This window comes from Triticum dicoccoides, chromosome 4A (assembly GCF_002162155.2).
Source record: "Triticum dicoccoides isolate Atlit2015 ecotype Zavitan chromosome 4A, WEW_v2.0, whole genome shotgun sequence".
NCBI lineage: Eukaryota > Viridiplantae > Streptophyta > Magnoliopsida > Poales > Poaceae > Triticum > Triticum dicoccoides.
The window spans coordinates 484,903,971-484,921,552 of NC_041386.1; positions in this window are offsets into that span (position 1 = coordinate 484,903,971).

Sequence of the window (17,582 nt, forward strand, 5' to 3'; positions counted from 1 at the left end):
CCACGGGTATCCCATGCAAGACATACATCAAGTGTTCTCAAATCCTTAAAGACTCAATCCGATAAGATAACTTCAAAGGGAAAACTCAATCCATTACAAGAAGGTAGAGGGGGATAAACATCATAAGATCCAACTATAGTAGCAAAGCTCGTGGTACATCAAGATCGTGCCAAATCAAGAACACGAGAGAGAGAGAGATCAAACACATAGCTACTGGTACATACCCTTAGTACCGAGGGTGAACTACTCCCTCCTCGTCTTGGAGAGCGCCGAAATGATGAAGATGGCCACCGGTGATGGATCCCCCTCCGACAGGGTCCTGGAACAGGGTCCCAATTGGTTTTTGGTGGCTATAGAGGCTTGCGGCGGCGGAACTCCCGATCTAGGTTTCTTTTCGGTGGTTTATGTATTTATAAGAATTTTTGGCATCGGTCTCACGTCAGGGGGGTCTCTGAGTCATCCACGAGATAGGGGCGAGCCTAGGGGGTAGGGCACGCCCTCCACCCTCATGGATGACTTGGGACTCTTCTGGCCCAACTCTTTTACTTCGGGGGCTTCTTTTGGTCCATAAAAAATCATCAAAAATTGGCACATCAATTCGACTCCGTTTGGTATTCCTTTTCTGTAAAACTCAAAAACAAGGAAAAAATAGAAACTGGCATTGGGCTCTAGGTTAATAGGTTAGTCCCAAAAATCATATAAAATAGCATATAAATGCATATAAAACATCCAAGATTGATAATATAATAGCATGGAACAATCAAAAATTATAGGTACATTGGAGACGTATCAAGTATCCCAAGCTTAATTCCTGCTCGTCCTCAAGTAGGTAAATGATAAAAATAGAATTTTTAATGTGGAATGCTACCTAACACATTTATCAAAGTAATCTTCTCTATTGTGGCAAGTTTATTCAGATCCATAGGATTCAAAACAAAAGTTTAATATTGACATAAAAACAATAATACTTCAAGCATACTAACAAGGCAATTATGTCTTCTCAAAATAGCATGGTCAAAGAAAGCTTATCCCTACAAAATCATATAGTCTGGCTATGCTCCATCTTCATCACACAAAATATTCAAATCATGCACAACCCGAATGACAAGACAAGCAATTGTTTCATACTTTTGATGTTCTCAAACTTTTTCAACTTTCACGCAATACATGAGCGTGAGCCATGGACATAGCACTATAGGTGGAATAGAATATGGTGGTTATGGAGAAGACAAAAGGAGAAGATAGTCTCACATCAACTAGGCGTATCAACGGACTATGGAGATGACCATCAATAGATATCAATGTGAGTGAGTAGGGATTGCCATGCAACGGATGCACTAGAGCTATAAGTGTATGAAAGCTCAAAAAGAAACTAAGTGGGTGTGCATCCAACTTGCTTGCTCATGAACACCTAGGGCATTTGAGGAAGCCCATCGTTGAAATAGACAAGCCAAGTTCTATGATGAAAAATTCCCACTAGTATATGAAAGTGACAACACATGAGACTCTCTATTATGAAGATCATGGTGCTACTTTGAAGCACAAGTGTGGTAAAAGGATAGTAGCATTGCCCCTTCTCTCTTTCTCTCTCATTTTTTTTTGTTTTTTGGGCCTTCTCTTTTTTTGGCCTTTCTCTTTTTTTATTTCCTCACATGGGACAATGCTCTAATAATAATGATCATCACACTTCTATTTATTTACAACTCAAAGATTAAAACTCGATACTTAGAACAAAATATGACTCTATATGAATGCCTCCGACGGTGTACCGGAATGTGCAATGACTCAAGAGTGACATGTATGAAAGAATTATGAAAGGTGGCTTTGCCACAAATATGATGTCAACTACATGACCATGCAAAGCAATATGACAATGATGAAGCGTGTCAGAATAAACGAAACGGTGGAAAGTTGCATGGCAATATATCTCGGAATGGCTACAGAAACGCCATAATAGGTAGGTATGGTGGCTGTTTTGAGGAAGGTATATGGTGGGTTTATGGTACCGGCGAAAGTTGTGCGGTACTAGAGAGGCTAGCAATGGTGGAAGGATGAGAGTGCGTATAATCCATGGACTCAACATTAGTCATAAAGAACTCACATACTTATTGCAAAAATCTATTAGCTATGGAAACAAATTACTACACGCATGCTCCTAGGGGGATAGATTGGTAGGAAAAGACCATTGCTCGTCCCCGACCGCCACTCATAAGGAAGACAAAAAATATCTCATGCTCCAACTTCGTTACATAACGGTTCACCATACGTGCATGCTATGGGACTCACAAACCTTAACACAAGTATCTCTAAAATTCACAACTACTCACTAGCATGAATCTAATATTACCATCTTCATATCTCAAACAATCATAAGGAATCAAACTTCTCATAGTATTCAATGCACTTTATATGAAAGTTTTTATTATATCCCTCTTGGATGCCAATCATATTAGGACTAAATTCATAACCAAAGCAAACTACCATGCTGTCTAGAGACTCTCAAAATGATAGAAGTGAAGCATGAGAGTTCAACAATTTCTTCAAAATAAAACTACTGCCGTGCTCTAAAAAGATTTAAGTGAAGCACTAGAGAAAATGACAAACTACTCCAAAAGGTATAAGTGCAGATCAATGAGTAGTCGAATAATTATGTAACTATGTGAAGACTCCTTCTCATAAATAAAATTTCAGATCTTAAGTACTTTATTCAAACAGCAAGAAAAATAAAATAAAATGACATTGCAAGGATAGCGCATATCATGTGAAGAAGAAAAAACTTAGGCTCAACCAAAACTGACCGATAGTTGTTGAAGAAGAAAGGTGGGATGCCAACCGGGGCATCCCCAAGCTTAGATGCATGAGACTTATTGAAATATGGACTAGGGATGCCTTGGGCATCCCCAAGCTTGAGCTTTTGTGTCTCCTTAATTCCTTTCATATCGCAGTTTCTCTAAATCTTGAAAACTTCATCCACACAAAACTCAACAAGAACTCGTGAGATAAGTTAGTATAAATCCATGCTAAACCTTATCATTCTATACTGTAGAAAATCACTATAATTATTATTTAACATTGCCTACTAATTGCCTCTGCATATTTATCACTCCTATCCTCAAATAGAATCATTAAACAAGCAAACATATGCAAACAATACAAACATAACAGCAATTTGTCTAAACAGGATAGTCTATAAACAATGCAAGATGAATCATACTTATTTAACTACAAAAATTCTGAAAAATTACCACACTATAGATAATTTGTTGTTGCTCATTGTGTAAAAATTTCAAGATTTTATCATGTTCTGACTATTCACAAATATTCAAAACATAACAGCAAACTTTTTGTTTTTAAAACAGCAACATATGGACTTGCAAAATAAGCATGGTAAAGGCTACACTTGACTTTTTTATTGAACTAAAAGATGAAAACATTACTATTAATAACAGCAAGCAAATCCTAATGAAATAAAATGACGCTCCAAGCAAAACACATACCATGTGTTGAATAAAAATTTAGCCCCAAGTAAGGTTACCGATGGATGAATGAAGACGAAAGAGGGGATGCCATCCGGGCATCCCCAAGCTTAGGTTCTTGGTTGTCATTGAATATTACCTTGGGGGTGCCTTGGGCATCCCCAAGCTTAGTCTCTTGTCACTTTATTCTGTAGTCCATCAAAACTTTACCCAAAACTTGAAAACTTCACAACACAAAACTTAATAGAAAACTCATGAGCTCCGTTAGTATAAGAAAGCAAATCACCACTTAGGTACTGTCAAGACAAGATTCATAATTTTTCTCACATGATGCCTACTGTACCCTATTATTTCTACAATTTATATTAAGCAATATAAGCCATAGAAACTAGAAAACAAGCAAACTATGCATCGAAAACAGAATCTGTCAAAAACAGGACAGTCTGTAGTAATCTGTAACTCTCTAATACTTTTGTAACTTCAAAAATTCTAAAAAATTAGGAAAACCTGAGAAATTTGTTTATTAATCTTATGCAGGAATAATCAGTATTTTATCGCGCTTATGTTAAAAATGAAAACTAATCTCCTGAGCGCAAAAGTTTCTGTTTTCAGCAAGATCAAATTAACTATCACTGTAAGCCATCCCAAAGGTCTTACTTGGCACTTTATTGAAACAAAAGCTATAAAACATGATTACTACAGTAGCATAATCATGTGAACACACAAAAACAGTAGGTATAAATGTTGGGTTGTCTCCCAACAGGCGCTTTTCTTTAATGCCTTTCTAGCTAGGCATGATGATTTCAATGATGCTCATATCAAAGATAGGAATTGAAACATAATGGGAGCATCATGAATAATATGACTAGCACATTTAAGTCTAACCCACTTCATATGCATAGGGATTTTGTGAGCAAACAACTTATGGGAAGAAGAATCAACTTGCATAGGAAGGTAAAGCAAGCAAAACTTCAAGATTTTCAACACATAGAGAGGAAACTTGATATTATTGCAATATGTAGAAGCATATGTTCCTCTCTCATAATACTTTTCAGTAGCATCATGAATGAATTCAAAAATATAACCATCACATAAAGCATTCTTTTCATGATCTACAAGCATAGAATTTTTATTACTCTCCACATAAGCAAATTTCTTCTTATGAATAGTAGTGGGAGCAAACTCAACAAAATAACTATCATGTGAGGCATAATCCAATTGAAAGTTAAAATCATGATGACAAGTTTCATAGATATCATTATTCTTTATAGCATACGTGTCATCACAATAATCATCATAGGAGGGATGCTTTCATCATAATAAATTTGCTCATCAAAACTTGGGGGACAAAAAATATCATCTTCATCAAACATAGCATCCCCAAGCTTGTGGCTTTGCATATCATTAGCATCATGGATATTCAAAGAATTCATACTAACAACATTGTAATCATGCTCATCATTCAAATATTTAGTGCCAAACATTTTAATGCATTCTTCTTCTAACACTTGAGCACAATTTTCCTTTCCATCATTTTCACGAAAGATATTAAAAAGATGAAGCATATGAGGCAACCTCAATTCCATTTTTTGTAGTTTTATTTTATAGACTAAACTAGTGATAAAACAAGAAACAAAAAGATTCGATTGCAAGATCTAAAGATATACCTTCAAGCACTCAACTCCCCGGCAACGGCGCCAGAAAAGAGCTTGATGTCTACTACACAACCTTCTTCTTGTAGACGTTGTTGGGCCTCCAGGTGCAGAGGTTTGTAGGACAGTACCAAATTTCCTCAAGTGAATGACCTAAGATTTATCAATCCGTGGGAGGCGTAGGATGAAGATGGTCTCTCTCAAACAACCCTGCAACCAAATGCAAAGAGTCTCTTGTGTCCCCAACACACCCAATACAATGGTGAATTGTATAGGTGCACTAGTTCGGCGAAGAGACGGTGATACAAATGCAATATGGATGGTAGATATAGGTTTTTGTAATCTGAAAATATAAAAACAAGAAGGTAACTAATGATAAAAGTGAGCACAAACGGTATTGCAATGCTTCGAAACAAGGCCTAGGGTTCTTACTTTCACTAGTGCAAGTTCTCTAAACAATAATAACATAATTAGATCATATAACAATCCCTCAACATGCAACAAAGAGTCACTCCAAAGTCACTAATAGCGGAGAACAAATGAAGAGATTATTGTAGGGTACAAAACCACCTCAAAGTTATTCTTTCTGATCAATCCATTGGACTATTTCTATAAGTGTCACAAACAGCCCTAGAGTTCGTAGTAAAATAACACCTTAAGACACAAATACCAAAACCCTAGTGTCACCTAGATACTCCAATTGAAGGAAATATGCCCTAGAGGCAATAATAAAGTTGTTATTTATATTTCCTTATATCATGATAAATGTTTATTATTCATGCTAGAATTGTATTAACCGGAAACTTAGTACATGTGTGAATACATAAACAAACAGAGTGTCACTAGTATGCCTCTACTTGACTAGCTCGGTAATCAAAGATGGTTAAGTTTCCTAACCATTGACATGAGTTGTCATTTGATTAACAGGATCACATCATCAGAGAATGATGTGATTGACTTGACCCATCCGTTAGCTTAGCACTTTGATCGTTTAGTTTACTACTATTGCTTTCTCCATAACTTATACATGTTCCTATGACTATGAGATTCTGCAACTCCTGAATACCGGAGGAACACTTAGTGTGACTATAAAGATCCTCTGCAGGTGTCTCCGATGGTGTTTGTTGAGTTGGCATAGATTGAGATTAGGATTTGTCACTCCGTGTATCAGAGAGGTATCTCTGGGCCCTCTCGGTAATGCACATCACTATAAGCCTTGCAAGCAATGTGACTAATGAGCTAGTCACGGGATGTTGCATTACGGAACGAGTAAAGAGACTTGCTGGTAACGAGATTGAACTAGGTATTGGGATACCGATGATCGAATCTCGGGCAAGTAACATACCGATGACAAAGGGAACAACGTATGTTGTTATGCGGTTTGACCGATAAAGATCATAGAATATGTAGGAACCAATATGAGCATCCAGGTTCCGCTATTGGTTATTGACCGGAGATGAGTCTCGGTCATGTTCACATAGTTCTCGAACCCGTAGGGTCCGCACGCTTAACGGTCAGTGACGATCGGTATTATGAGTTTATGTGTTTTGAAGTACCAAAGGTAGTTCGGAGTCCCGGATATGATCACGGACATGACGAGGAGTCTCGGGATGGTCCAAACATAAATATTGATATATTGGAAGGCTATGTTTGGACATCGGAATGGTTCCGGGTGAGTTCGGGCATTTACCGGAGTACCGGGGGGTTACCGGAACCCCCCGGGGAGCGTATGGGCCTTAATGGGCCTTAGTGGGAGAGAGGAGGAGGAGGCGGCCAAGGTGGGGGCGCCCTCCCCCCAATCCCAATCCGAATTGGGGTGGGGGCTGGCCCCCCTTTCCTTCTCCCTCTCTCCCCCTTCCTTCTCTCCTACTCCAACAAGGGAAAGGGGGAATCCTACTCCCACCGGGAGTAGGACTCCCCCCAGGGCGCGCCATAGAGGGCCGGCCCTTCCCCTCCTCCAGTCCTTTATATACGGGGGAGGGGCACCCCATAGACACACAAGTTGATTGTTTAGCCATGTGCGGTGCCCCCCTCCACAGATTTCCAACTCGGTCATATCGTTGTAGTGCTTAGGCGAAGCCTTGCGTCGGTAACTTCATCATCACCATGATCACGTCATCATGCTGACGAAACTCTCCCTCGACCTCAGCTGGATCTAGAGTTCGGGGGACGTCACCGAGTTGAATGTGTGCAGATCGCGGAGGTGCCATACTTTCGGTGGTAGGATCGGTCGGATCGTGAAGACGTACGACTACATCAACCACGCCGTCATAACGCTTCTGCTTACAGTCTACAAGGGAACATAGAAAACTCTATCCCCTCTCATTGCTATGCATCACCTAGATGGATCTTGCGTGTGCATAGGTTTTTTTGGAAATTACTGCATTACCCAACAGTGGCATCCGAGCCAGGTCTATGCGTAGATGTTATATGCACGAGTAGAACACAAAGGAGTTGTGGGCGTGGGTATATACATAGTGCTTGACGTCACTAGTTGATTCTTGGTTCAGCGGTATTGTTGGATGAAGTGGCTCAGACTGACATTATGCATACGCTTACGCGAGACTGGTTCTACCGACGTGCTTTGCACACAGGTGGCTAGTGGGTGTCTGTTTCTCCAACTTTAGGGGCGTGTTTGGCTCCCTAGGTAGATATAGGCTGCATCGCATGGGGGATGTTGGTTGAGTGTGGCCTGGTTTAGCTGATACAAGGATTAACCGAGATGAGTGTTTGGTGAACTTTGCATGATACGGTTGTACAAGGTGAATCGATATGGCCTGATGGTGGGATCCTCGATTGCGACGGTGCAAGGTGGAAGGATCCCGCGTGCGGCACTTGGGCATGGTCGACTGAGGACTGTAGTGCTTGACGAGGGCGGTGGCGGCGGCACTCGCCGGGCACACGGCGTCAGCGCTTGAAGAGGGCACGACGATAGCGCCTGGACGAGGACGGGGGCAACGCTTGGTCCAGGACGGCAGCGGTGCTTGATGACAAGCGGCGGTGGCGGATCTTGATGGTGGCGGCGTTCTTCATCTGTGGGTGTACTCCAGCAAAGCGACGGTGGCATCCATGGACGGCGGCCGAGCACAGGAGGGCGTTGGGAGTGGATCAGAGGAAAGCCAGCAGGGTGGTGTGGAGGAGCTCGCCGTCGTGGAGGAGGGAGGCCGGCAGCGGGGTGAGCTCGAGCTGCGGCGGCGCCTGGGGAAGAGACAGAAGGGAGGGGAAAGAAACAAGAGAACGATCATGCACGCGAGATACGCTCGAACGCTGCGTTCCCCTCAGCCTGGCTGAGATGCCCTTTTTTGCATCCACCGGGCTAGGCTGAAAGGCCCGTGCAACTTACCAAACAACCAGATTTTGCATGCTAGATGCGGGCCAGATGCAACACAGGGAACCAAACACCCCCTAGTTGAATCGGATTCAATGAACATGGTTCTTTCTGAAGATCAAAAATCAATCACTATACCACGTTGTGGTTTTTGATGTGTAGGTAAGAACGGTTCTTGCTCAGCCCGTAGCAGCCATGTAAAACTTGCAACAACAAAGTAGAGGACGTCTAACTTGTTTTTGCAGGGCATGTTGTGATGTGATATGGTCAAGACATGATGCTAAATTTTATTGTATGAGATGATCATGTTCTGTAACAGAGTTATCGGCAACTGGCAGGAGCCATATGGTTGTCGCTTTATTGTATGAAATGCAATTGCCATGTAATTGCTTTACTTTATCACTAAGCGGTAGCGATAGTCGTAGAAGCAATAGTTGGTGAGACGACAACGATGCTTCGATGGAGATCAAGGTGTCAAGCCGGTGACGATGGTGATCATGACAGTGCTTTGGAGATGGAGATCAAAGGCACAAGATGATGATGGCCATATCATATCACTTATATTGATTACATGTGATGTTTATCCTTTATGCATCTTATTTTGCTTAGTTCGGTGGTAGCATTATAAGATGATCTCTCACTAAATTTCAAGGTACAAGTGTTCTCCCTGAGTATGCACCATTGCTACAGTTCATCGTGCCGAGACACCATGTGATGATCGGGTGTGATAAGCTCTACGTTCACATACAACTGGTGCAAGCCAGTTTTGCACACGCGGAATACTCGGGTTAAACTTGACGAGCCTAGCATATGCAGATATGGCCTCGGAAGGTCGAGCGTGAATCATATAGTAGATATGATCAACATAGTGATGTTCACCATTGAAAACTACTCCATCTCACGTGATGATCGAACATGGTTTAGTTGATATGGATCAGGTGGTCACTTAGATGATTAGAGGGATGTCTATCTAAGTGGGAGTTCTTAAGTAATATGATTAATTGAACTTTAATTTATCATGAACTTAGTACCTCATAGTAATTTGCATGTCTATGTTGTTGTAGATAGATGGCCAGTGTTGTTGTTCCGTTGAATTTTAATGCGTTCCTAGAGAAAGCTAAGTTGAAAGATGATGGTAGCAATTACACGGACTGGGTCCGTAACTTGAGGATTATCCTCATTGATGCACAGAAGAATTACGTCCTGGAAGCACCCGCTAGGTGACAAACCCACTGCAGGAGCAACACCAAATGTTATGAACATATGGCAGAGCAAAGCTGATGACTACTTGATAGTTCAGTGTGCCATGCTTTATGGCTTAGAACCGGGACTTCAATGGTGTTTTGAACGTCATGGAGCATATGAGATGTTCCAAGAGTTGAAGTTAATATTTCAAGTAAATGCCCGGATTGAGAGATATGAAGTTTCCAATAAGTTCTACAGCTGCAAAATGGAGGAGAATAGTTCTGTCAGTGAACATATACTCAGAATGTCTGGGTACCACAACCACTTGACTCAGCTGGGAGTTAATCTTCCTGATGATAGTGTCATTGACAGAGTTCTTCAATCACTGCCACCAAGCTACAATAGCTTCATGATGAACTATAGTATGCATGAGATGGATAAGACAATTCCCGAGCTCTTCGCAATGCTAAAGCTGCGGAGGTAGAAATCAAGAAGGAGCATCAAGTGTTGATGGTCAACAAGACCACCAGTTTCAAGAAAAAGGGTAAAGGGAAGAAGGGGAACTTCAATAAGAACGACAAGCAAGTTGCTTCTTAAGTGAAGAAGCCCAAGTCTGGATCTAAGCTTGAGACTGGGTGCTTCTACTGCAAAGGGACTGGTCACTGGAAGCGGAACTGCCCCAAGTATTTGGCGGAGAAGAAGGATGGCAAAGTGAAAGGTACATTTGATATACATGCTATTAATGTGTAACTTACTAATGCTCGCAGTAGCTCCTGGGTATTTGATACTGGTTCTGTTGCTAATATTTGCAACTCGAAACAGGGGCTACGGATTAAGCGAAGATTGGCTAAGGATGAGGTGACGATGCGCGTGGGAAATGGTTCCAAAGTCGATGTGATCGCCGTCGGCACGCTACCTCTACATCTACCTTCAGATTAGTTTTAGACCTAAATAATTGTTATTTGGTGCCAGCGTTGAGCATGAACATTATATCGGATCTTGTTTGATGCGAGACGGTTATTCATTTAAATCAGAGAATAATGGTTGTTCTGGTTATATGAATAATATCTTTTATGGTCATGCAACCTTGATGAGTGATCTATTTTTACTAAATCTTGATAGTAGTGATACACATATTCATAGTATTGAAGCCAAAAGATATAAGTTTAATAATGATAGTGCAACTTATTTGTGGCACTGCCGTTTAGGTCATATTGGTGTAAAGCGCATGAAGAAACTCCATGCTGATGGACTTTTGGAATCACTTGATTATGAATCACTTATGCTTGTGAACCATGCCTCGTGGGCAAGATGGCTAAGACTCCGTTCTCTGGAACAATGGAACGAGCAACAGAATTATTGGAAATAATACATACTGATGTATGCGGTCCGATGAGTGTTGATGCTCGTGGCGGGTATCGTTATTTTCTTACCTTCACAGATGATTTGAGCAGATATGGGTATATCTACTTGATGAAACACAAGTCTGAAACATTTGAAAATTTCAAAGAATTTCAGAGTGAAGTGCAAAATCATCATAACAAGAAAATTAAGTTTCTATGATCTGATCATGGAGGTGAATATTTGAGTTATGAGTTTGGTCTTCGTTTGAAACATTGCGGATAGTTTCACAACTCATGCCACCTGGAACACCACAGTGTAATGGTGTGTCCGAACGTCATAACCGCACTTTATTAGATATGGTGCGATCTATGATGTCTATTACTGATTTACCATTGTCGTTTTGGGGTTATGCTTTAGAGACGGCTGCTTTCACGTTAAATAGGGCACCATCGAAATCCATTGAGACGACACCTTATGAACTGTGGTTTGGCAAGAAACCCAAGTTGTCGTTTCTTAAAGTTTGGGGCTGCGATGCTTATGTGAAAAAGCTTCAACCTGATAAGCTCGAACCCAAATTGGAGAAATGTGTCTTCATAGGATAGCCAAAGGAGACTGTTGGGTACACCTTCTGAAGGAAATATGCCCTAGAGGCAATAATAAAGTTATTATTTATTTCCTTATTTCATGATAAATGTTTATTATTCATGCTAGAATTGTATTAACCGGAAACATAATACATGTGTGAATACGTAGACAAACAGAGTGTCACTAGTATGCCTCTACTTGACTAGCTCGTTGATCAAAGATGGTTATGTTTCCTAACCATAGACATGAGTTGTCATTTGATTAACAGGGTCACATCATTAGGAGAATGATGTGATTGACTTGACCCATTCTGTTAGCTTAGCACTTGATCATTTAGTTTGTTGCTATTGCTTTCTTCATGACTTATACATGTTCCTATGACTATGAGATTATGCAACTCCCGTTTACCGAAGGAACACTTTGTGTGCCACCAAACGTCACAACGTAACTGGGTGATTATAAAGGTGCTCTACAGGTGCCTCCAAAGGTATTTGTTGGGTCGGCGTATTTCGAGATTAGGATTTGTCACTCCTATTGTCGGAGAGGTATCTCTGGGCCCACTCGGTAATGCACATCACTATAAGCCTTGCAAGCATTGCAACTAATGAGTTAGTTGTGGGATGATGTATTACGGAACAAGTAAAGAGACCTGCCGGTAACAAGATTGAACTAGGTATTGAGATACCGACGATCGAATCTCGGGCAAGTAACATACCGATGACAAAGTGAACAACGTATGTTGTTATGCAGTCTGACCGATAAAGATCTTCGTAGAATATGTAGGAGCCAATGTGGGCATCCAGGTCCCGCTATTGGTTATTGACCAGAGAGGTGTCTCGGTCATGTCTACATAGTTCTCGAACCCATAGGGTCCGCACGCTTAACGTGCGTTGACGATATAGTACTATATGAGTTATGTATGTTGATGACCGAATGTTGTTCGGAGTTTTGGATGAGATCACAGATATGATGAGGAACTCCGGAAGGGTTCCGGAATTCACCGGAAGGGGTTCCGGATGTTTCCCGAAATGTTTGGGCACGAGAACACTTTATCTGGGCCAAAGGGGAAGGCCCACGAGACTTTTGGAAAGTGCAAAAGGAAGTTTTGCGGAGACCAGAGGCTAGACGCCAGGAACCCTGGCGTCTAGGGGGTAGACGCCCGGAACCCTGCCGTCTAGCCCTGGAGTCCGAGAAGGACTCTTGCCTTTCGGGTGAAACCGACTTTGAGGAGGCTTTTACTCCAAGTTTCGACCCCAGGGCTCAACATATAAATAGAGGGGTAGGGCTAGCACCAAAGACACATCAAGAAACACCAAGCCGTGTGCCGGCAACCCCGTCCCCTCTAGTTTATCGTCCGTCGTAGTTTTCGTAGTGCTTAGGAGAAGCCTTGCAGAGATTGTTCTTCACCAACACCGTCACCACGCCGTCGTGCAGCCGGAACTCATCTACTACTTGCCCCTCTTGCTAGATCGAGAAGGCGAGGACATCACCGAGCCGAACGTGTGCAGAACTCGGAGGTGTCGTGCTTTCGGTACTTGGATCGGTCGGACGTGAAGACGTACAACTACATCAACCGCGTTGATATAACGCTTCCGCGAACGGTCTATGAGGGTATGTAGACAACACTCTCCCCTCTCGTTGCTATGCATCACCATGATCTTGCGTGTGCGTAGGAATTTTTTTGAAATTACTACGTTCCCCAAGAGTGGCATCCGAGCCTAGGTTTTATGCGTTGATGTTGTGCACGAGTAGAACACAAGTGAGTTGTGGGCGATATAAGTCATGCTACTTACCAGCATGTCATACTTTGGTTCGGCGGTATTGTTGGATGAAGCGGCCCGGACCGACATTACGCGTACGCTTACGCGAGACTGGTTCTACCGATGTGCTTTGCACATAGGTGGCTGGCGGGTGTCAGTTTCTCCAACTTTAGTTGAACCAAGTGTGGCTACGCCCGGTCCTTGCGAAGGTTAAAACAGCACCAACTTGACAAACTATCGTTGTGGTTTTGATGCGTAGGTAAGAACGGTTCTTGCTAAGCCCGTAGCAGCCACGTAAAACTTGCAACAACAAAGTAGAGGACGTCTAACTTGTTTTTGCAGGGCATGTTGTGATGTGATATGGTCAAGACATGATGCTAAATTTTATTGTATGAGATGATCATGTTCTGTAACAGAGTTATCGGCAACTGGCAGGAGCCATATGGTTGTCGCTTTATTGTATGAAATGCAATCGCCATGTAATTGCTTTACTTTATCACTAAGCGGTAGCGATAGTCGTAGAAGCAATAGTTGGCGAGACGACAACGATGCTTCGATGGAGATCAAGGTGTCAAGCCGGTGACGATGGTGATCATGACAGTGCTTTGGAGATGGAGATCAAAGGCACAAGATGATGATGGCCATATCATATCACTTATATTGATTGCATGTGATGTTTATCTTTTATGCATCTTATCTTGCTTTCATTGACGGTAGCATTATAAGATGATCTCTCACTAAATTTCAAGATAGAAGTGTTCTCCCTGAGTATGCACCGTTGCCAAAGTTCGTCGTGCCCAGACACCACGTGATGATCGGGTGTGATAAGCTCTACGTCCATCTACAATGGGTGCAAGCCAGTTTTGCACACGCAGAATACTCAGGTTAAACTTGACGAGTGTAGCATATGCATATATGGCCTCGGAACACTGAGACCGAAAGGTCGAGCATGAATCATATAGTAGATATGATCAACATAATGATGTTCACCATTGAAAGCTACTCCATTTCACGTGATGATCGGTTATGGTTTAGTTGATTTGGATCACGTGATCACTTAGATGATTAGAGGGATGTCTATCTAAGTGGGAGTTCTTAAATAAGATGATTAATTGAACTTTAATTTATCATGAACTTAGTCCTGATAGTATTAGCATATCTATGTTGTAGATCAATAGCTCGCGTTTAGCTCCCCTATTTTATTTTTGATATGTTCCTAGAGAAACTAAGTTGAAAAATGTTAGTAGCAATGATGCGGATTGGATCCATGATCTGAGGATTATCCTCATTGCTGCACAGAAGAATTATGTCCTTGATGCACCGCTAGGTGACTGACCTATTGCAGGAGCAGATGCAGACCTTATGAACGTTTGGCTAGCTCAATATGATGACTACTTGATAGTTTAGTGCACCATGATTAACAGCTTAGAATCGGGATTTCAAAGACGTTTTGAACGTCATGGACCATATGAGATGTTCCAGGAGTTGAAGTTAATATTTCAAGCAAATACCTGAGTTGAGAGATATGAAGTCTCCAACAAGTTCTATAGCTAAAAGATGGAGGAGAATAGCTCAAGCAGTGAGCATGTGCTCAGATTGTCTAGGTACTACAATCGCTTGAATCAAGTGGGAGTTAATCTTCCAGATAAAATAGTGATTGACAGAATTCTCTAGTCACCATCACCAAGTTAGTAGAACTTCGTGATGAACTATAATATGCAAGGGATAACGGAAACGATTCCCAAGCTCTTCGTGATGCTGAAATCGACGAAGGTAGAAATCAAGAAAAGCATCAAGTGTTGATGGTAAAACCACTAGTTTCAAGTAAAGGGCAAAGGGAAGAAGGGGAACTTCAAGAAGAACGGCAAGCAAGTTGCTGCTCAAGTGAAGAAGCCTAAGTCTGGTCCTAAGCCTGAGACTAAGTGCTTCTACTGCAAAGGGACTGGTCACTGGAAGCGGAACTTCCCCAAGTATTTGGCGGATAAGAAGGATGGCAAAGTGAACAAAGGTATATTTGATATACAGATTATTGATGTGTATTTTACTAGTGTTAGTAGCAACCCCTCGGTATTTGATACTGGTTCAGTTGCTAAGAGTAGTAACTCGAAATGGGAGTTGCAGAATGAACATAGACTAGTTAAGGGTGAAGTGACGATGTGTGTTGGAAGTGGTTCCAAGATTGATATGATCATCATCGCACACTCCCTATACTTTTGGGATTAGTGTTGAACCTAAATAAGTGTTATTTGGTGTTTGCATTGAGCATGAATATGATTTGATCATGTTTATTGCAATATGGTTATTCATTTAAGTAAGAGAATAAATTGTTGTTCTGTTTACATGAATAAAACCTTATATGGTTACACACCCAATGAAAATGGTTCGTTGGATCTCGATCGTAATGATACACATATTCATAATATTGAAACCAAAAGATGCAAAGTTAATAATGATGGTGCAATTTATTTGTGGCACTGCCGTTTAGGTCATATTGGTGTAAAGCGCATGAAGAAAATCCATGCTGATGGGCTTTTGGAATCACTTGATTATGAATCAGTTGATGCTTGCGAACCATGCCTCATGGGCAAGATGACTAAGACTCCGTTCTCCGGAACAATGGAGCGAGCAACTGACTTATTGGAAATAATACATACTGATGTATGCAGTCCGATGAGTGTTAAGGCTCACGGCAAGTATCGTTATTTTCTGACCTTCACAGATGATTTGAGCGGATATGGGTATATCTACTTAATGAAACACAAGTTTGAATCATTTGAAAAGTTCAAAGAATTTCAGAGTGAAGTGGAGAATCATCGTAACAAGAAAATAAAAGTTTCTACGATATGATCGCAGAAGTAAAATATTTGAGTTAAGAGTTTGGCCTTCAGTTAAAACAATGTGAAATAGTTTCACTACTCACGCCACCTGGAACACCACAGTGTAATGGTGTGTCCGAATGTCATAACCGTACTTTATTAGATATGGTGCGATCTATGATGTCTCTTACCGATCTACCACTATCGTTTTGGGGTTATGCATTAGAGACAGCTACATTCATGTTAAATAGGGCACCATCTAAATCCGTTGAGACGGCGCCATATGAACTATGGTTTGGCAAGAAACCTAAGCTGTCGTTTCTTAAAGTTTGAGGTTGCAATGCTTATGTGAAAAAGTTTCAACCTGATAAGCTCTAACCCAAATCGGAGAAGTGCGTCTTCATAGGATACCCAAAAGAAAATGTTGGGTACACCTTCTATCATAGATCCGAAGGCAAGATAATCATTGCTGAGAATGGATCCTTTCTAGAGAAGGAGTTTCTCTCGAAAGAAGTGAGTGGGAGGAAAGTAGAACTTGATGAGGTAACTATACCTGCTCCCTTATTGGAAAGTAGTTCATCACAGAAATATGTTCCTGTGACTACTACACCAATTAGCGAGGAAGCTAATGATGATGATCATGTAACTTCAGATCAAGTTGCTACCGAACCTCGTAGGTAAACCAGAGTGAGATCCACACCAGAGTGGTACAGTAATCCTGTTCTAGAGGTCATGTTACTTGACCATGATGAGCCTACGAACTATGAGGAAGCGATGATGAGCCCAGATTCCGCGAAATGGCTTGAGGCCATGAAATCTGAGATGAGATCCATGTATGAGAACAAAGTATAGACTTTGATTGACTTGCCCATTGATCGGCGAGCCATTGAGATTAAATGGATCTCCAAGAGGAAGACGGACGCTGATAGTAGTGTTACTATCTACAAAGCTAGAATTGTCGCAAAAAGGTTTTCGACAAGTTCAAGGTGTTGACTACGATGAGAATTTCTCACTCATATCTATGCTTAAGTCTGTCCGAATCATGTTAGCAATTGCCGCATTTTATGAAATCTGGCAAATGGATAAACAAAACTGCATTCTTTAATGGATTTATTAAAGAAGAGTTGTATATGATGCAACCAGAAGGTTTTGTCAATGCTAAAGGTACTAACAAAATATGCAAGCTCCAGCGATCCAGCTATGGACTGGTGCAAGCATCTCGGAGTTGGAATATATGCTTTGATAAGTTGATCAAAGCATATAGTTTTATACAGACTTGCGGTGAAGTCTGTATTTACAAGAAAGTGAGTGGGAGCACTACAGCATTTCTGATAAGTATATGTGAATGACATATTGTTGATCGGAAATAATGTAGAATTATTCTGCAAAGCATAAAGGAGTGTTTGAAAGGAGTTTTTCAAAGAAAAACCTCGGTG